The sequence below is a fragment of the Zingiber officinale genome, chromosome 2A (genome assembly GCF_018446385.1).
Source record: "Zingiber officinale cultivar Zhangliang chromosome 2A, Zo_v1.1, whole genome shotgun sequence".
Classification (NCBI taxonomy): domain Eukaryota; kingdom Viridiplantae; phylum Streptophyta; class Magnoliopsida; order Zingiberales; family Zingiberaceae; genus Zingiber; species Zingiber officinale.
The window spans coordinates 160,126,888-160,133,037 of NC_055988.1; positions in this window are offsets into that span (position 1 = coordinate 160,126,888).

The following is a 6,150-nucleotide window of genomic DNA, read 5'->3' on the forward strand; positions in this document are numbered from 1 at the left end:
TATACATATTCAAGATATTATCATGATGTATGTTATTTGTAGATGATATTATTTTGATAGATAAAATATATGAAGAAGTAAATGCTAAACTAGAATCTTGGCAAGAAATACTCGAAGAGAGATTTTAGACTTAGTAGAATAGATATAGAATATATGAAATTTAAGTTTAACAATATTAGATGTAATTAAATAATTATTAAGATAAAAGATGATTAGTTGTCCAGAATCGTAAGTTTTAAATATTTAGGATTATTTTTGTAAAATGATTGAGAGATGTTATACATAGAATACAAGTAGGATCGTTAAAATGGAGGAGAACGTCGGGTGTTTTATGTGATCATAAAATACCTTTAAAATTTAAAGGAAAATTTTATAAAATTACATTTAGATTTGTTATGTTATATGGAGTTGGATATTGGACTATGACTCAAGCACATGAGCAAATAAGAGTTGCAGAGATGAGGATGTTAAGGTGGATGTGTGAACATAGAGGATGGATATAATAAGAAATAAGAGCATTAAAAAGAAAGTCGGAGTTGCATCTATTAAAGGAAAATTTCGAGAGATACGTTTAAGAGGATACGAGTATGTACTTAGACGACCAATAATGTTTTAGTTAGGCGATGCGAAATTATGATAAATACACATATCAAACGAAAAAGAGGAAGATAAAAAAAAAAAAGACTTGGTTAATAACAATAAAAGAAGATAAAATTTATTTAAGTATGATGATATACTAGAAGATAGAGTTCAAAAATTTAAAAGGATTCATATAGCTAACTCACCTAGTGGAATAAGATTTGATTATTGTTGTTGTATTAATATGGTAAAACTTTGACATATTATTAAAGAAAATACAAATGAACTTCCAAAATAGGAAAAAAACTTACATAAACAATTAATCAAACAGGTTGGGCAAAATTCAAAACAAGATTGGACGTACTATTGAGCTGATCAAAAGTTTTCTTTTGACCAACTGTGGCAATGTGAAAGGGAAGTTAGGATTTAATTTACGCCGATTAATTTTAAGAGTGATCGATTTAATTTTACGAAAGTTTTTTTTTATCAATTATCATGTTAAATCGAAAAATATTTACGACAAACGGTCCATCAACTCATTGTTTTTAGATTAATCGTTCATATAAAAGAAATTTATCTATTAATTTTCTCAAACTGAAATTCAATTTTTAGATGTCTAAAATCTTATAAGACGTCTTGTTGTTGCACCATTGTCCCAGAGAGTTATGGTGATTCTTTGTGCCATAGAGTCAGAGGTGTTAGCATTAATCAAACGTGAAGTCAGCGTTGATGGTGGGAGAGACGAGCCGCCAATGATAAGAATAAGTGGCAACTGACTGCGTATCTACAACTAAACCTCTTTATTTATTTGGTTCTTATACCAATCAAATTTTTTTTTGAGAAATTTAAAATTACTTTTAAACTTTTAAAAAATTTAACTTTTTCTATAAATTATTTATCATCAAAAGTATTTTATTTTAAAATTTATTTCTCTATTCAACTTTGAAAAAAAACGAATTAGCAGCTTTTAATTAGACCTCTATAATTTATCTTAAAAATTAAATTAATGTTCAATTATATTTTAATTAAACTCTTATGAATTAATTTAAAGAAATTAATGTTCAGTAAATTATCAACTCATATAATTAACTCTTAATTATTCAATTCATCTCTTTCTCTCATTCAAGTGCTACAAGTATCCCAAGATTAAGGAAGCATCATAATATACACATACTAAAGATTCGAATCATGATTCATTTCCCTCGTATTAGCATCATGAAAATCTCTCTTCATTTTCAAAGCCAAAATTGTTCTTTGGAAAGATATCACAACTTTAAAATTAAAAATATTCTATATAAATACATATATTCATTATTTTAAAATTATGAACAAACCAGGAAAGGACTAGACACTAGTTGATCTTAGCAATAAACACAAAGCGTTGCTTATGTACATAAGATTAGTATTGATGTGAATTAGTTTGGTCAATCAATATAATACGTGGGATTTGGGAGTTTAAAGGATCGCCTGGCCAAGGTGGAGCCCAACAGGTCGCTCCATTGATCTCCGGAGTTGCCATGAATCCTCAACCCTTCGCCTTCCAATTCCGCCCTCCGTTCCGACTTAAACCTCACTGCAGGCTTGCCCAAATCCAACGCTTCCCTGTCGTCGACGTTAATTTTACATCAATCAAACAAATTGTGCATGCAAAGATGTGGCAAGAACCTAGGATTGATTGACTTAATTTGTTCCAACGAACAGTGCAATGAGCAAAGATTAATTCACCAAGAAGCTGGCTTTTGACTGTAGGATAGGAGATTGACATTTAGCATTTAGGTAAAGGATGTTATAGTTAAGTTCTTATTAATGCTCTGTTACACTGAGGTGTGGATTGAGGAAGGAAAGAAATTCAAAGTGTAAAAAAAACCTCCAAGGTAAAGGAAGAGAAAAAAAAAAAAGAAAAGAGGAAGAAAAAAAAATATGATAGAAGCTTGCACCGTGATGAAGTTGCCGGAGACCGTGTATAAGGTTGGTTGCGGTTGCACGAGGCAACCACTGTGTGAGCTGCCTCTCGCGGTCACGAGTGCCGTTGAGAGAGATTTGACTAGCCGGCACAAGACGAAAGCCACTAGTTTAATTGACAGCATACCCTCCCCTCATCCACTTCCCTAACTGTTTTCCATTTACCATTCAAAAAGTCTTTATTTTCCTCCCCTTTCTTAGTTGTATTAGTGTCATTCCTTCTAGTTGTGTCATCTCCTAAGCATTGACGGCTTCTTCTAAAATTGTTGTTGACACTAAGTGCTTAGTGATTATTGCTCTCTATGCTTGGCTTCTTTATTGATTCACTCAATACTAATTTATGTTGGGATTTTTAATTTAATTCCCTTTAGTCCCACATTGTTAAGCTAAAGAAGCTTAGAAGCCTTTATATATGGAAGACTTCCATGCTAGCTTAGTCAAGTTAAGGAGGACCTATATGCATGCGCGGGCTAAGCCCAAATCAAGGGGTTCGAATCGGAAATCCATAAACTGGGCGTGATCATCGCGCGCAGGGGGGGTGCAATTCTCTAGCTCGTGGGCTTTGCGCTTACGGACGGCCCGGTTCATTTTTGCCAGTTCGGTTTGGTTCACCCGGTTCGTTTTTGTTAGCCGGTTTGGTTCACACCTGGTTTGGTCCACGTGAGGAAGCGAAGCAGCGCTTCGGTTCTGTCCGCGTCGCGTGAGGATGCGAAGCAACGCATCCAGCGCATCCGCGCATGAGAAGAGGAAGCATAAGCAAAGTGTGAGTCTCTTCCTCTGCACTGTTTCAAGTGTATAAATACACTTCCTCACTTCCTTCTCAACTCACTCGAGAAAGCAAAGCATTCCTTCTTCCTTCTTTCCGAGTTGTTCTGAGGCTTGGTTCGCGATCTGAGGTTGAGTCCGAGTGCGGTGTTCGTTTTGGAGTGTACCTACGAGCGACGCGAGCGGTTGTCGGATCTTGGGAGGATTTTGCCGGAGAGCCTCTGCACCGTGGGCGGCAATAAATTCTCTAAAGACAGTCGGCACGTCCGACGCTTCGACCGGAGATACATAATTTCTTAACCCTTACTGTTATTAATGTTTATTGCATGCTCGTCATTTATTGGTGTAATTATAGATTACTGTATTAACGTAATTAGTTCTACTACAATTTATTCCATCCAAGTAGACCTTAAGAGTGGCCTAAGAAAGATATCACCACGCCCTGAGAAAGAGAGCACCATGACCATTTTGTATTTCTTGCCCACCAAACCACAAGTTTGGCACTCATGAGTGTAGTGTTGGGGCTTAAGGATGAGGTTCGATTCTCATGAGTTCGACCATCTTGAGGTCGACTATCATTTTAGAGTTGTGGATGCGTATTTTTACTTCTTACTCGCCAAGATATACCCTTGGTGAGTAAGAAGCATTTGATTTTCTATCATCTCAAAGAATTCAAAAGGTAGACGAGGGGAATCTCTTATCCTCTAGTTTTCTATCATCTCTAAGAATATGTTCGAGTGAACAATAGAAAAGATGCAAAACATCTTAATTTCTATTATCTATCCACTCAATTTTCTAACAAAAAAACTAGATGCTTAGTTCCTAAGCTCCACCATAAATTCCATGTTTTACATTATACTAATAAAAATTGCTCCTCAAATTAAAAGTATTTTTTCATATCAACGACATTATAGTCATTTTGTCATCCCATGAAAATTCACAAACTATCTTAAGCTAAGAGCAATATCTATCTGACATGAGGCAATAGTTTGGAACGCTTATATTGCAATAGATTTATGAAGATAGTGCAAATCATCCTTGAGGCATAAATTGGTAATCTAAAAATTATGGCATTCAATTTGTGATCTAGAATCTGTGTTTGCTTAATGTTTTACAAATCTCTCCTCATATTGAAATTTGTATAGATCATTGTCTAAACTATATATAAGGTCCGACTTCCTTCAATAATCTATAATTTGTACAAGGTTTCATGTAGACTAACAAACTCTTGCAATACCTTCAGATCGAGGGGAATTTAAAGGAATATATCAAATAATAATCTCTTCTTAATATGATAACATTCTACATTAGCATATATCGTATATGTATCCCCTCGGGATGGACAGTTGGCTAACGCAGGTGATGTTGCTACCATGAGATCTGGAGGTCAAATCCTGACTAGTAGCCGGGTGCCTGCCCTCCCCATACGTTATTCAACTGCTCAAGGCTAATAGTCACCAGTGATTTACCTCTTCCGTGTTGGTCTAGGAACGAATTGGTGGAGGCGCTGGAATGAACGAGTCACCTTTTGCCACCATATATCTTATATGTCATTTATGTTTGTGTTTTTTTCTCTATTATCAACAATGTTACCACTTCTATAAAGTGTACAATCATCATAATGCCAATATTAAGTTATTTCCGCACCAAGTTCTATCTAACTGCAGGAAACAAATTGTGATACATCAAATCAACTTGTTTGCCCGATTTGAACAAATAGGAAATTCCAATTCTCATAAAATTGTAGGTGTGGATCCTACACCTGGAGAATTATATTTAAGCCAGACAGCTAGCATCAAAATTGTCTAAACCAATGAACATGAATAGTATAGTTTTGCAAAATTGTCTAAACCTATGAATATAAATCTTAAATAGTCTTGCATAGACGTATAGACGAACAAGATTCGTGTAACTGACCACCTAAAAGTTGGGTGAAATAGGGCTGGATGATGATCTCAATTTGACAATTTCCACCAATTTAAATGGTTTCATGTGCAAACTATCAAATCGCTACATTCACATTCTTTCGGTGTTCAATATCTACCTATACCGAAAGAACACAAGGTTAAAAGTAATGTATAAACAGAACTAATTTCACAATCAATGCAGACTCCTTTACAGCTTTCTGTTTCTGTAAATAACACTCAGTGATACATGTAGATATTGAACCAAAAAACTTCATATCAGACAAGCATAACAGTACTTCAGATGAAGAAAATTTTATAAATTAAGTTCAAATGCATTTTGGCAACCACCATGTCCTACTGAGTGTTGAACCTCTCTGCATTCTAAAGATCAAATGAAAATATTTTGATAGAAACAAACCTACATCCATGTTCCCTAATTTTTCTAGTTGTGGTGTAACAAAATCATATTAGACGCAACATAGAATTCTACTTTACAGAAGCCAACAAATAAGGCAATGTACCTCAATATAAGAAGTTTCCAATACCCGTATCCTGTTAACAATAGATTGTCTTCTGTGATTTTCCTTTGAGATTCAGTTCGCCCAGTAAGGAGAATCATTTGAAATCCAAGGATCAAGAGGTCTTCATACAGCCTTAGCACTTGCCAAATTAACCCATTCATTGAATGAAGTCACATTGAAGAGCTTCGATCTTCCAAAATGTCAAACAAGAAACAGAATGAATGCAAACATAATAGAAGCAAGATGAAGCAAAGCACACTCTTAAGTTTTAGAAGAAATATGTGAAATGATCAAGTTCAAGTAGCATTAGCATGATAGTAGATTCTTCTTTGATACAAATTAATCCCTCAAATTATCAGTTATAACTAAATCTGTGCTACCAATAGACGATTTATATCTATTAGTGTGCAAGTTAT